The sequence below is a fragment of the Nanorana parkeri genome, unplaced genomic scaffold (genome assembly GCF_000935625.1).
Source record: "Nanorana parkeri isolate BGI_ZX_2015 unplaced genomic scaffold, ASM93562v1 scaffold1394, whole genome shotgun sequence".
In the NCBI taxonomy this organism is placed as follows: Eukaryota; Metazoa; Chordata; class Amphibia; order Anura; family Dicroglossidae; genus Nanorana; species Nanorana parkeri.
In genome coordinates this window covers 235,396-251,077 of record NW_017307662.1, presented here as the reverse complement: position 1 = coordinate 251,077, position 15,682 = coordinate 235,396, and the positions used below count along the sequence as shown (strand labels likewise).

At 37.1% G+C, this 15,682-nt stretch overlaps 1 protein-coding gene across 1 annotated transcript in view; it reads right to left on the bottom strand.

Annotated features, from left to right (window-relative positions):
- Positions 1 to 15,682, bottom strand: part of B3GAT2 (beta-1,3-glucuronyltransferase 2) — a 126,763-nt gene that overhangs the window by 108,633 nt on the left and 2,448 nt on the right. The window lies entirely within an intron of this gene.

Genomic DNA, 15,682 nt, shown 5'->3' with positions numbered 1-15,682 from the left:
CATATCATGGAGGATCAATTTAAAAAATGGCTGTACTTTTATAAGTGCACTGTCAAGCTCAAACATACCCTCCCAAATTTTCGGAAACATTAATATACCTCTGGCATATGGTTTATATTCACCAAAAGTGAATTACAATGCGCTCTTCAAGCATCACTATGTAAATAGTAGCAACATCTGATATATCTATATGTTTTCAGAAAAAATAAATAGCAAGTGACACAAACAGCTTGCCTATATACGTGGCAAGTCCCTCCACCAAGGTCAAATTAATACACGTAAAGAGATTGACTGAACAGCTGAGAGAGACAGACCCTTCCTTGTCCTGGATAACTAGGTTTTAACACCTAAATCCAATTTCTTATTTCTGTCTTTCTTCATCAGGCCAGCTCCTAGGGTCTCTTTTCTATTAGGGATCAATTGAGTTGTGATAAGATAGCAAGCCAACAGAATCTAAAACAGGATTCTGTCAAGTTTGTGTATAACACCATCAAGAATCCCGTTTTTATTGGAAACATACCCCATTTATATCTGCTCCATTAACACAATTATGGCATTATAACATATTTTGATTTCCAATTTAAGCCTCTCAAAATCAATCAAACTGCACTTCATATGATTACCTCTGAGACTTGCTTTTCCCTGCCAGAGGGGACAATGTAAGTGTTCATATTTCTTGCCTTATCTGTCCTTCCTCAATTCCTCTGGAGAGAAAGGATTGTCTCTTAGAAAGAAAGGCTCGCAACCACTATGCCTGCAATATGCAGAGAATTATCTATTATGCATATATTATATACTTGTCATTCCAGGACTAAGATCAATCACATACAGCTAAAGGCTTAGGAAAAAAACCTTTTTTTTTTCAGATTATGTTATATCCGTTTAATAAAGCTTTCCATATTCATAACTGCATCATGTTGATTTATTAATAAGGACTAGCAATGCAACAATACCTATACCTAAATGTATATTAGGATATTTAATCTAATCATGGTATAAATTTGAACATTTTAGCATAAAGATTTGTAAAAGACTTGGGATTGTCGTTCAAAATTTAACATTAGATTTTTGAATAAATGGAGTCTTCTGAACAAAAACTACATTCATTGTGAGAATTTTGTAAAAAAAATTCCAACATGCTCCTTCAAATTTCTTTTGTCACTGCGGTCGAAATTGATTATTGATTTGACCATAATAATGATAAGAAAGTCGAACAAACTTTCCAAAGTTAACTTCTTCTCCCTGTGGCTTCGGGCTGTGGGATGTCTCTCACCATCCGTATGTACAATGCAGGGCTATTGGCACATTTGTGCGTGGCCATCATCTGGAGTTTCCTACTGAAGAGACTTTGGGGGGAAATGGTTGTACAGATGAAGTGAGCCAGCTGAAGCGAATTATACGGTAAGTATTACACCTAATTCCTTTAACCCCAAGCTTAATATGCATTTTGCTCACTGCAGGGGTAATTTCAGTGTAATTTCCCGAGTGTTATACAATATATGATACAATAAATTACATTGGAAAGGCAAATAATTAAGAGCTTTAAAAACAAAAAACACATGGATGTTGGATGTGCGTAGATGTCTCCAGTGCAAATGTCCCAAGATTTCTAAATAAGTTAATTGTACAACCACTGTGTGAGGAGCTGTGAGGAGAAACCTAGTCTAAACATTCTGATATAAACCGTGCACACTGTAAATGATTGTAGTTGCAAGGCTTTGTCTTGTTACCAACCATTGTATGTTTACAGACTGTTGTTGTTCCTGGGATTTTTAGATTGTTTTAGGTACAAGATCCCCTGCTACCCGGGTGCTACAAAATGAGGATGTAAGCACTGCATAATGAGGGTCATCAAATAACACCCCTAACAAAACAGCTAAATATTTAGCTGCAAATATAGTTGTAACACTGTCATTAACTCATTTAAACTTGCCTGAAGAAAAGTGTGCATTTTTTAAGGTGTGAAATGAAACTGAACTTCAGAGAGTCAGCATGAAAAAAATATGACAGGTTTGGGCATGGCACATATAATTACATTCACCCAGAATACAAATGGCGAAACTGGAAGGGATACCTGTGGCAGCAGCATTTGTGAACCTATTTGCAACGATGTTCTATTCCCACTAATTTCAAACTTCTAAGTGACTTATTTCTCTAAATGAACTGCAGTTTTTTTATACTGCCAGCAAACCCATTAGTCCTAAGTGGGTGTCTCACTGGTTGTGTCCCTCAATTTTGTATGCCCTAATGATGAGGTGCACTACTGGACTATATTATACATCTAAGAAAGCAGATGTTGGGAGCATGAAATGTCACTCTCTGCTTTTAATAAGGCATCCCATGCATCATTTGGTAGTGGGGAGGGTATCAACAAATCTGATGATAGAATATCAGGTGTTACGATGGGAGAACAATATTGGGTAAATGAGAAGAATCATGACCCCACGCAGCCTGCCTTTCCTCTTGCATCTCACTACTGCTGGCATTATCCATAATGGTTTTGCCTTCTGTGGTGCATTATAGGCTTCCCCATTCACTGTTTAAACTTTGTGAAATCTCATTCAGTAGTCTATTTTCTGCATGTTAAAGCAACAAATAGTGCTGCCATGGGAAACACACACATCTTTGTCCTGACGTCTCTTTGAAATTCACCGGAAAGCTGCCAGTTCTTCTCTTTGTGCTCTGGACTCCTGGACTTGCTGCTCTCTCTTGAAAAATCAGTGCGCCACTCATCTCTATATATACTAGGTTTGCGTTCTATTGAACCCTTTAGTCTGTTAAATCGGCCCTCCTGGTCTTTAGTGTTAAATTGAGTTTTTCCATCCATCAAATTAAAAAAAGATTTAGATGGTTATCCACAAAGCTGCCAAAGGCAGCCGAGTGAATAACCCACCCGAAGTGAAGTGAGCCAAACGCTGTTCGGCTATTCACTTCAGATTTCTACAGCTGATTTAAGCTGTACATCGGCTGAAATTAGCCGTACGCCGGCTTGCTTCGGCTGACTTTGGTTCAGCCGAACATACTCAGCATGTTCGACTAAGCCAAAATGAAGAGCACGTTTGACTCAGCTGATCAAACCTATGAATCGGCAGAGCCGAACCTCTGGCAGGCTACTCGCTGCTGTTCAGGCTATTCTCATAGGGGCCAAACAGCAGTGAGTGAATAGCCGTATGCCACCGAGCGGCATTCTGCTTGGCTATTCTGCTCGGCTATTCTGCTCGGTACCACGGAGAACATCAGTGAAAAAAGTTGGGGAAAAAAGTAGAAAAAAATGTTTAAAAATGTAAATAAATGATACATTTAAAAAAAAATTATAAATATTTATTTAAAACAAGAAAAAAAACAATTGGGTGGAGCTAACAGTGACGTCACGGCCGGCTCCGTCCAGTTGTCATTGTTTAATGACAGTTCAGAGTCCCCAGGTGACCTGGGGACACCGCTCTGTCATTGCAACTGGGCGAAGCCAGCTGTGAGATCATGGCTGGCTCAGCCCAACTGTTAGTTGCGAGGATTTCGCTTGAGGTGCCACTTCGTCTCAGTCGAGCCGAAGCATATGCCTTTGGCTCGGCTGAACCGCTCGGCCAGCTTCGGGAGCTGTACGGGCTGTAGTGAATAGCCCGTACAGCAGCTACGGCTGATCCTTCGGCTAACGGTCACAAGAACAATTCAACAGGGTGAAAATACCTAGCCGCTGACAGCGGTCACAAGAACGATAAACAGGGTGAAACTACCTAGCCGCTGACAACCGTCACAAGAACAATTAAACAGGGTGAAACTACCTAGCCACTGACAACGGTCACAAGAACAATTAAACAGGGTGAAACTACCTAGCAGGGACACAGACAGCAATAAAAACCTGATAGGGGTTTTAACCCTTCCCAATACTTTTACAATAATATATCTACTCTTAACCTCTGATAATAGGAAACACATATTTTTTAAGTGGATTATATCTGTGGACATTAAGGAGAAATAAATGTAATGGCCTTAGAGGGTCCAAGTACCAAATGTGCTAAATATTTAAAGATAATGGAGAAAATGGTTTTAAAATGTGAATGCATTAAATTAGATTATTAAGTAATTTCAGCCAAAGGGTATGAGCTTAAACCAAGGTGGATTGACCAGATAAATAAATATGCTCAACTTAAAGATAAAGAGAGAAACGGAGACACATTTCAATGGCATAGAAAACAACTCAGTATGTTCCAAGGTAAGTATATCTCATTAAACAAAAACAAGTGAAAAAAATAAATGCAATTTTAAAAAAACTAAAATAAATGCACATTTAATGCCACTGCCTATGGGATGATAAATACAGATTTTGTATCACACAGTAAAAGCTTAGTTTCTCATAAATTAAAACAAACAGAACTTTATTCTCTCCAAAATGATTTAAAACCTTTTTAGCTTATTGTTGTTTTTTTTTTCATACGTTATATAAACATTATCTAGCCTACACTATACATTTAGGTTGTGCATTTTATTAGGATAGAGGGTAAACCCAGACTGCCCAATATAATTACAAGTGATGCTCCCAGTTTTGAGCAGCAATAGCAGTTTTTGGGACTTTTCTGAAAACGAGTCGGAGGCAGAGATGTACATCCTTTTACTGCACTATGGAGCAATGGAAAAGATTCAAAATTGCATCTACACTGCTGTCACCACTGATGATAGTGGTGGGTCACAGTGTTCATGCAGCCACTTTAAAGATATGAAGATATTGCCTTACCAATCATTCTCAGATATATGCTCATCTATGTTCACTCTAATGTTGTCTTAAACATGTTTTATCAAAACTTCCATCCCCATCCCAGGTGTTGCAGAAGAGTAAAAATACGCTATTATGTGGTACTAACAGTGTGAAGGGAAGTCCCCAGAGAACTCTTATTGTGGCAGTCACGGCAGCTATGTCTTTCATTTGCAGCTGTCTGGGAAGATGTGCAGACAAAATATCAGAGAACAGCTGATGTCCTTTAAACATCAAAGTATCAAAGTATTTATTTTTTTAGCAGGCTTTCGAATATATTTTTTTACTTTGGAACTTATAAGCACAAATAACAATACCCCTGGGTTATGTGTGTGGTGTTGGTTTGGCTTAAAAAGCTGCGAGAATCCAATTGCATTGAAATGCAGCCCCTCCTGCTTTCAAATGTAGGAACAAAACTAGGTAGATCTAAGATTTCTTCAAGTACCGCTCATACATTATGATATTTTATATCTGTTTCAGTTATCCAGGTGTGTGACATTTATTTAGACTCGTAAATGAAAAAGTAAAATTCAGATTCTGTTTTACGCGTTAAAAGTTAGGGCAAGCTAACCATTTTTCATTTACAAATGATCAGGCTAAGAACTGATAGCAATGCTTTGAAGAGGACCTCTCTATTTTCTTAGTTTCTAAGCCATAATGTAGGAGATTTGAACACTAGATCCCGTAGTTCTATTAGATCCCCTAGTTTTATTAGCATATCCCAGGAATGCAGTATTAGTTGCCAATGCTTTTTACATGTTATTTGCTTTACTATACATATTGTTTTGCAACTCATAGAGATCTAAATCATTTAAGGGGACACTAAACTCAGGAGTTAAATTTAAAATATGCATTCATGTACCTTACCTATTAACAAAAATATAGCTTATTTGTGTACCGCTCAGCTGTAGATCCTCAAATCATCTCTGAATTGATGCTGGCACTTTCCTTCCTTCTGGAGGGTGGCTACAGTCTCCTGTTTAGTTTACTAATTTGTATTGAGATTGTAGTCTATCACAGGAGTAAGCTTGGAACAGAAGCTACTTTGCAACACACACAGGGACCCTAGGGAATAAAAGTAGTAGATTATTTAAATATCTACAGTCGAGTGATACACAAATAAGCTACATTTTTTTGTTATGGTTAAGGTAAATGAATGCATTTTTTATATTTAACTCCTGAGTTTAGTGTCACTTTAACCTTATGTTCTCTAAAAAGATAACAGATAACCAATAAACATGTTACTTAAGAAACATTCTAATTATCACTCCTGGAAGGTCTCACAAAAGTGTTGCATCATCGGACACAAAGCAAGGAACTGTCAATAGTTAGACTAATCTGGTAACAGCAAATATTTGGTTGCTTAAACCCTGTAGAGTTGAAACAGTCACAAATATATAATCCGATTAGCTCAGATGCTGATTTGCTAGAACAGAATTAAAGCATTTCTATTTGTATGTTTAGAGGCTCCTACTGAATATTAAAATAGATATATAATCCCTATTTAAACCATGCAGGTGTCTCTAGAAGAACTTGCCTTTTTTAAATGATTCATTATTTTGTTTAATTCTTTAAGGAATGAAAGAATCAGATATGGGTTTGAATATACTATGATCAAATGAATTATGTCATTATTTGTAAAGTGCATTAGCACATTCAGTTGGAATTTCTGTTTACACCAATAAGTATTAGAATTCAGGGTTAAATTGTACATATTCAGCAATTAAAAAATAAAAGCAAATGCTTACTAAATACTAAACATGTCCTTACTAATACCAAGTCTGTTTAGTCACTGAAAAAAGGGGAATGGCTCTAGTGGTGATGTAAAGGTGAACGTGAGTGCACTCAATATCTTTTGATCACTGCTATAAGTGATTATTGTACAAAGTGAATGCTTCATTTAGCACTTATGTGTATTAGAGACATTCACCTTATTATTGTTTTACAGTCCACAAAGCTAATTAGTGCTTAAAGGAATGCAATGGAGCATACTGTACATTTGACATGGTATCTATGCGTGTAAGCCCAAAAATAAAATGGTCTTTGTTTATTTAGATGTTATTATTTACTGGTACAAATGTAAACATACAGGCTATTTCCATGGTACATTATCAAGTAGGTATCAGCAGAAAGGGAGGAAGCACAAAGAAATGTGTCAAAACAATCTGATATTCTGTATAATATATCTGTATTCCAGTCTATGTGTCTTCCGGGACCTGTGGCCTGGGCCTCAATCTCCATGATTGTATATTTCCCCATGGACAAATATTGGTCAGCACCTAGAGGAGATTCAATTGAGGCATGGTTTACGGTTCCCATAAGGTACTTGACCATTGACTTTTAAATCTTGGATCTGAAAAGCAAGGACATGAAGGTTTACACACAGCACAAATCCCTGTTTATTCTGACCTGGAATTGATCTTTTAGATTTTTCACCATAAACTTTATTTACGAGAAACACCAACCCCTGCTCGAAAAGTCACATTTTAGTAGGTACATGTAATAGTACCCTGTAAAATGTCCAGCACTGCATCTCTTATGAAAATGAAGGGCACTTTCCTAACATTCAGGCAAACTTTACACTAAGTCATAAAAACATTACGCTAGTAGAATAAAGTTTTGTATTGGTAAGCATAACAAGCACTTTCTCACATCGGTTGTCAGTCTGTAATATGTTGCAATTTGCTGCGCGACAACTTCAATGTATAAGTTAAGGGTATAGAGTAATCTGAAGCCTGAAGTGGTCTTTTCAATATGCTTCTTTCAAATCACTGCAGCAACTCACAACCCACATAACATTGGATCAATAAGTTTATTAGAAATTGTTGTCTTGACTTTTTCTATTATAAAATCTGTGATATCATGTTTGTAGTGTTTAACAGATCAAGATTATTGACCCCTTAAAAAATGTAAACCTTCAGTTCTTGCTGTTCCCCCGATTCTCACTAAAGCAACTTTATTAGACAGGCTTAGGCACACAGATGTGCAATAAAGTGAAACATTTTAATAGATAAGCACAATAACAGTAAACAAGGGCCTTACCAAATAAAACATGTATTTACAATGGCTGTGGAATACACATCAAAATCTTAGGCTGATAGTTTAAAGCAGTCAGTGGAACTGATATACAGTCAAATGAGTCAAGATTTAGGTAAATATATGGGTGTCTTCTTAGATACTTCTTCTAGAAGTGTTTCATGCATCTTCTTAGTAGACAATAAAGGTCCTGATTCATCATGCTGCAATAGCATTTAGGGCACCTTGAGGGACACCTAGGGTAAGCTAAGTGTCCTCTTGACCAATGTTATTTTAGCTTCCCTTATGTGCTATTTTGCACATCTGAAGCAGTACTGTGGCTTGATGAATCAGGCCAAATTATCTTCTTACTGGGCAATTCTGGTGGTTTGTCTAACCACATGGCTTTACTCTGTGATGGACCCTAGGCTCTTTTGCTGTCTATTTGGAATCTCACCACTGCTCCTACATCAAGGATGTAACCACGTGGTATCACATTCATGTTCCAAAAAAATAAATAAAAAATCCAGCATCACAATAGACATACAATAGCCATGACAGGTGTGCACACCTGTGAATCCAACTCAAATGTCACCTTCAGATTCTTTTAGAAGCCAATAAAAAGACTCCAGTTTTTAAATGGTAGCATTGGGTAACAATACTGTGTGTTTTGACACCATAATCAACTTCCGTCACATTTTCAGACCATTGTAACACATCATATTACAAAGGTTTTGTCTGCTCTTGTATTTTATAACACAACAGAGCTAATAGACCAGCATATAGGTGGATACAATTTAAAGAAAAAAGAGACAGCACTCTGCCATATTACTTTATATGTTTACATTTTCCAAATACTGCAGTTAACGGAAAAGAGCATAACACTATTTACTGACAGAATTTAGGGGACTGCAAACTTTATGGGGTTTGAGATATTGACAAGAAAGCAGCACACAAATAGAGGATGTGCCTTTTAATTCCTTATCAATGCAATCTGTCAAGAACGATCGTTTTAAGAGCCACAGAGGGAGATCTATAGCTTTATTTATGGGTGCTATATTTCAGGTCCCTTTCACTAGAGCGGTAAGAGTTTCAAGAGCAAGATCAATCCTTTCCATTACAAGATATGTCAAGCTTGAAATGATCCATTTGAATTAGAAAGTTTTGCTTTTGTGGGCTTTATTGGAGAGACTATTATAGAATGTAATAGAAGTAGTATTGTGAACTATGGAAAATGAGTAAACATGTTAATGGTCTATAATGTACCCGTGATAGAACTGGAAAAATACAGTCTATACCTTGATTATCTGTGCAACTCTTACTGTATTATAAAGAAATAAAGTAAGGCTATCTAACAAGTGAAAGGTAAGCTGAATGTATATGTGTGAATACTGTAGATCTATAGATATAAACATTTCACAAACATTAATGCCTGAATGGACAAAGTACAGGTTTGTTTTAAGTCCATTAAGCACAATTACAAGGAAGAGTATATAATACATTGAATGTACAATTGCCATTTCCATATATATTGCTATTTTAACAAACTGCTGGTTTTACATCCTGCTCATATTGCTTAGAGGTATCATCATTGTGTAGCTCCTTGGGCTTCCTCTGTAAATGGGGCAAATAAAATAATACCCCAAAAGCTGCATAATGACAGGCTTAGATGGACTTAAGATCTAAGACTGGCTAATTGATGTAAAAGGAGGTATAGGTAAGGAATATTAACATAATTCCCTCATTTTTTCTAGCCTTATATGTTCTTTGTAATGGAGTTACCTTTAATAAAGTGATATATCAGTTATAGTTTTTAAAACAATTCAACAGAATCTATTAAAATAAATGCAACTCTAAGAATTATTCAGCCCCCTGAAAACAATGTCCTCCCTGTGTGGCTGATATCTCGATAGTTGTAAGACAGAATCATTTTAGTGGCTAATCTATTCTGCCTCTAGGAGCTAATCTACACATTTCTTTAATGAAATGCAAACATAGAAACACAACCAAGTAACAATGTGAAACTCACTACAAGTATAGCTTAAAATATGTGCTCATTCTAAATAAAGTGAGGGGAATTTATCAAAACTGGAGCACACAAACTCTGGAGCAGCTGTGCATGGCAGCCAATCAGCTTTTCTCTTTCATTTTCAACTCTTGAATGAAAAAACTGATGAGAGAAGCTGATTGGCTGCCCTGGGCAACGGCTCCAGATTTCGTCTGTTCCCGTTTTGATAAATTCACCTCAGTATATTTTCCAATTAAGATTGACTCCCAGCTGCGCATTATAATTCAGGTACCTCTTTCCCATGACCAAATAAAACCCAGTCACTTTACCAGTGTAAATACCTGCCTTTAGACACAACTCTGGCAAATTTGATATATGGAGAATAATGTTCATGGAAATTACATCACACTTTAATCTACATCTTACAATTAAAATGGATGGAGGATGGATTACAATGGAGGACAGCAGTGGCCACAGTGCACAGAGGTCCATGTGAATCAGGCCTCTGCAGCTACTACTTCAGCCAGACAGCTTGGCAACAACCAATTATTGAACAGAAACTGAATCCAATGGAAGCTAAATAATGCACATTGGGATGATATTTTCAGCACACTGCTTCAGCTTCAATTGCGTGGCTTTACATAACATTTACTAGATGGCTAGAGTTCAGCTTTAGTTATGTAATTAGGTTGAGTTCCGGATCACTGCTCCTGCACATTTGTATTTGCAGCTAAAAATAATGGTTGATTGGCATTGTTTGTTATCTGCATAAGGACCTGTGTCAATGGCCTTTGAGCTTGAGTTGATGGCATCTATTTGCGATCAGTTTAAGAAGCTTCTGAGATCATTCAGAATTCATTGACTGATGCATTTAACCAGCAGTTGACCTCCTTCTGACCTGCATTTAACCTACTTCAATTGGTTCTGTATTCCCATAGACTTGTATGGGAATGCAGAACCTCCTTAAAGAAGAGAAAAGTCTGTTAACACAAATCCTAGCTAAGATTTAAAACATAGAGCTCTAGATTTTATCAGTATAAAGATCTATCCAATAGAATTAACGAAAGATAGAAGAAGTATTTAAAGTGTATGTACAGTAGACATGTAACCCCGATATGTTTTGTTTCGGAATGATTCAGATTTTTATGTCTTCAATTTTTTGAATTTCAGATCCGAAATTCAATGCAGTTGTTTATTTGGATTTCGTTATTGTCTGAATTTTCGTTTCGGAAAACAATCCACAACCGGAAGTCACATGCCTGTAATGCAACCCCCAACAGCCAAAAAAAACACATTTCATTGGCCAGAGAACAGTCACAGTTACTTTAAACGAAATTTGGATGGATCCGAATTTTGGTTAAACGAACATTCGGATTCGTTTGCATTCGGACATGTTCAAATTCAGAAATTTGGATGCATCTGAATGTCCAAATTTAACTAAATGTGTACGAATATCCATTTGGAAGAAAATTAAATTTACATGTCTAATGTGTGGGAAAAGTTGTTATTTCTGCCACAAACCATATTCACCTGTTCCATTTATGGGGACCAATTGTAGATGCCAAATATCCTCTTTTGAGTAAACATATTATTTAAGGCAATACATAATTCTGTAAAATTTAGTAAACTGCCCGCCATTTGCAACAGCGATCTTTCTGAAAGCTTCAAAAACTGGGTTTCAGGAAGATTGCTATTGCAATAAGATGGCAGTTTGCTAACTTTAACAGAACCATAGGTTTACTTTATTAATATGTTTCCCCTAATAAAAAAGAAAGTATTTGGCACCCCAAATATGACCCTGTCTGTGCCTATTGCATTACAGGTAAATATGGTTTGTGGCAGAAATGATGACTTTCCTGGATACACATGTAGTGCTCCTCTTTCCTTTCTTCTGTCTTATGGTGATTCTTTTGGTTAGATCTCTATACTTGAGTCCCTAAGTCTACTATAACCATTAGGAGGGTACCATTCACCCTGTTGGATTATTTTGGAGAATGCAACAGGAGATGCTAGAAATGCAAGGGTAGGCAGAAACATACAAAATCCCCTGATGGAAAGGGACAGGTTTGTAAATTATGGCAGGAATGTTTTACTTTTGAAAAATCCAAAGACATATAAAAATCTATGAGTTGTCTTACTCCACCAAGCCTCACCCATAGATAAATTATCATTTTTGGGTGGATTGGCCTTTTAACCCCTTGCCGTCCTCATGGGCGGATGGCCGATACTTCCCGGCGGGTGTACGTACATTTACATAATTTTTTTATCTACCTTGAGCAGGATCATGCCGGGGCTGTGGACAACCGTTACCGACTGTTATATACAAGTGCTCAGCCGGATCTATAGCCAGCCAATTGCTTGTATTCTCCTCCTTCTCTCTCTAAAGGCGGAAGTGATGTCTATTACACCACTTCTGCCTTTAGCTGTCATTTCTCTGGCTGCTATAGCCAGAGAAGAAGCTGGTGAAGCAGATGAGATCTCTGCTTCATCAGCTTCTTTGGGGGTCCCCAAAGAAGCTGATGAAGTTGACTTTAGAGATGAAGGTGACATTAGAGACCCCTGATGTCTCCATAAAAAGGACCTGTCATTGTTTTTTGGCTATCACATAGGGGGATTTTTATCCGCCTAAAAAATCAAGTGTAAAGAAAAACACCCAAAAAAGTTTTAAGTCCCCCAACCCAGCGTGCATGCACTTATTAACGTAAATATGTTCCGGGTGCACCTACGTGCAAAAACAACGCAGTGAGAGCAATCATTTTAGAGCCATTAATCACTGATACCACTAAACTGATGAGAGGTAAAAGCTTTTAAAGCGTTGCCTATGGCTAATTTAAGGCATGGTAGTTTTTTGCGTTTTCATGATCGCACGCAATTTTAAAGCTTGACATGTTTGGTGTATATTTACCCGACGTGACCCCATCTTTAATATTTTACCAAAAAATTGGGTGCTGATAAATGTTTTATAACATTAAAAAAAATAGTTTTTTTCAAGATTTTGAGTACTTTTTTCATTATATAGTAAAAAATAAAGTGCTGCATGACGGAATAAATGTCAGTCAAAGTACTGCAGTGCTGAATACTGAAAAATGGCCTGGACAGGAAGGGGGTTTAACAGCAATTGGTAAATGCCTTTATTTTTATCTCTGTATATTAGTAATGTCAACTTAAAGTGTATTTCCACTTTTGCAGCCAAATTGGGATAACACCTATTTTATATTTGTTACATGTTCCCATTCATATAGCATAAGCTAAACAGATATTTAAAAAAATACTTCTTGCATTTTTACTTGCTTTTACTTGGGTTAGGGTTTCTTGGCTTTTTAAGTGTTAACATTTCAACTTTCTACTAATGTTAGGAAGGGTTGTGAGGGATGAGGGGTTTGTTAACCCTGTCTGTACTGTGCTGGCTCATTTTATTATAGCTTGCAAAGTAGATTTGAACAGTGCCTTTCCTAACAAAGGGTTAAAGAATTAAAAGCCTGCTGCTGCATTATATGTTAATGAGAAAACCAAACATATAAAGGGTTTTCTAGAATTTGACTGCAAAAGTAGAAATACACTTTTAATATAAGTGCTATTGTATTAGTTAATAAGGGGCCTCCCCAGTTGTATGTGTTTCCTTAAAACTATCTGGGTTATGTAAGCACATGCACAGGAATATTTATTGTATTTAACCCTTTCCCTGCCACTGACATAAGGCTTACAGCGGAATCCAATTGTTTCCTGCTGGCCATGTCAGTAAGCCTTCCGTCGATGGCTTTTATGGTTCTGCTATAAGCTCTTATACCAGAACTGTTCCCCTGACGGTCCCCTTTAAAAAAAAAAAAGCTATTATCAGCAGCTGACCAGCCACTGATGACAGCTACTACCAAAAATCCAGAGGGCCCCCCCTTCGCCGGCACTGGTGCGGCTGGCCGCTGCAAATCTAAAGCCTCTCCTCCCCGCCTCCAGGCTGGTATCTCTTTCTCCTCGGATCTCCGCTGCTGTCCCCCATCTGAATGGGCTGAGGCAGCGGGGATCCGAGGAGAAATAGCTGGGGGGGGGGGCGGAGTGCTGCATGAGTGCTAAGAAGCACAGCGCCGCCTGTGCTTGACTGAGGGGGTTGGATGGCCAAGCGGAGGATCTGTAAATATCTGTGATATACACCAATCTTCTGTATGCACGACAAACCAATGTTTGTGAATAACTGGGGACACATAGTGCTATGTGTCCCCAGATATGAATGAACATGAAGTGCTTTGCATCACTTTCTGTTAATTCATGAGTTTCTGAATAGGTAGTAGCACTCACTATAGAGGCTTCTATCCGTTCATACCTGGATGATAGTTAATATTTTACAATCACCAGTTTCTGAATGAATGGGAGGCCTTTGTACTGAGTGCTTTCCATTCATTTAGAACAGAGGCTGCAGAAAAAGAGATTGAGGACTTTGTGTCCTCAATTTCTTCCTCTATTTCAAAAAGAAAATGTCAGGAGTCTGGATGGTATTTAGCATAAGTTGTTTACAGTTTTGTGTTACTGCAGTTTTTTACCGTTTCACAAAAAGGCACAATTTAAAGTTGACAAATATTTGTTATTTATTAACTCAATACAGTTTTATCTTTTAGACTGAGTCAGAAAAGTATTTTTTGTGTGTACTGAAACTGATTTTAGTGTGCTTTCATCAATTTAATTGTGTATTTTTATTGGTTTAATATTGATTTGACAAACATTTGCACAATTACCGCAGGACCTACAAAATTAGTAGCACCATCTTTTTTTTCTGCCAGGTCTGTGCTTTTTAAAAAAAAAATGGTTTGGGGGGTCTTTTACAAATGCTAGCAACGCAGCAGTAAAAAAAATCAAAACAATGGCAAAGATGGGAAAAATTGCAAAAATGGTCTGGCTAGCTGAGGTTTAAAGCACTCCGGAGGGCTTTTTGCTGCCATTTTTCTTGTTTCAGAGACGACATCAAATCAGGATGTGCACAATACAGTTTTGGGTATATATTGGACAATGAAACCACTGAACAATCTATTATATCTCTGAGGTATTCTGTGATAAAAAGTCATAACTCTGAGCTTCATCTTATGAATTCTGTGATTCAAATCTGGGTTTCAAAGACAGAATTCTGAGTTTTAAAGTCAGAATTCTGAAATTAAAAGTCAGAATTCTGAGTTTCAAAGGCAGAATTCTAACATTAAAAGGCTGAATTGTGAGTTTCAAAGTCATAACGCTAAGATCGAAGTCAAAATTATATCTTTGAAATGTAGAATTCTGACTTTTAATGTCAGAATTTTGACTTTGACATTCAGAATTCCTTTTTTGAAATTCAGAATTATTTTTTTTAAATCTTAGAGTAATCAATTTTAAACAGGAATTCTAACTTTAAAAGTCAGAGCATGAACTTTTCAGAAAAAATTAGGTCCAAAATGAATCCAGCACTTCTTCACTTATCTTTTTACATAAAGTAATTGCTTAGTTCTGGCCCATTGTGCACTTCTGCCTTTACCCGCCATTTTGATGGGCCAAATTATTGACCGGTAATTAGATGCAGGAGGCATTGGGACCTAGCACTTTCATTTAAAAATTATAGCAGAGCACCTTTAGAACAAATCTGAAGCTACCACAGGCTCCTGGAGGTGCTGCTGTTGATAAGGATGATGGCTTTATACACTGCTGGTGAGGACAGTTACAAATTAATAAGGCAGTACAAAATGCAATAATTATGTGAAAATTGTATGTTTGCACAGGGTCACAGAATTAAAAAAATATAAGCAGAAATGTGATCAATTGGATAAGATAACTGTAAGAGACATGACTGTTGTGTGCTTTTGCATTTTGCACATAGCTCTCTCCCTCAAAATTCTCATTTAAACACTAAAAGATACCAGATACTGCAAATTATGACCTGCAAACATTATATATATATA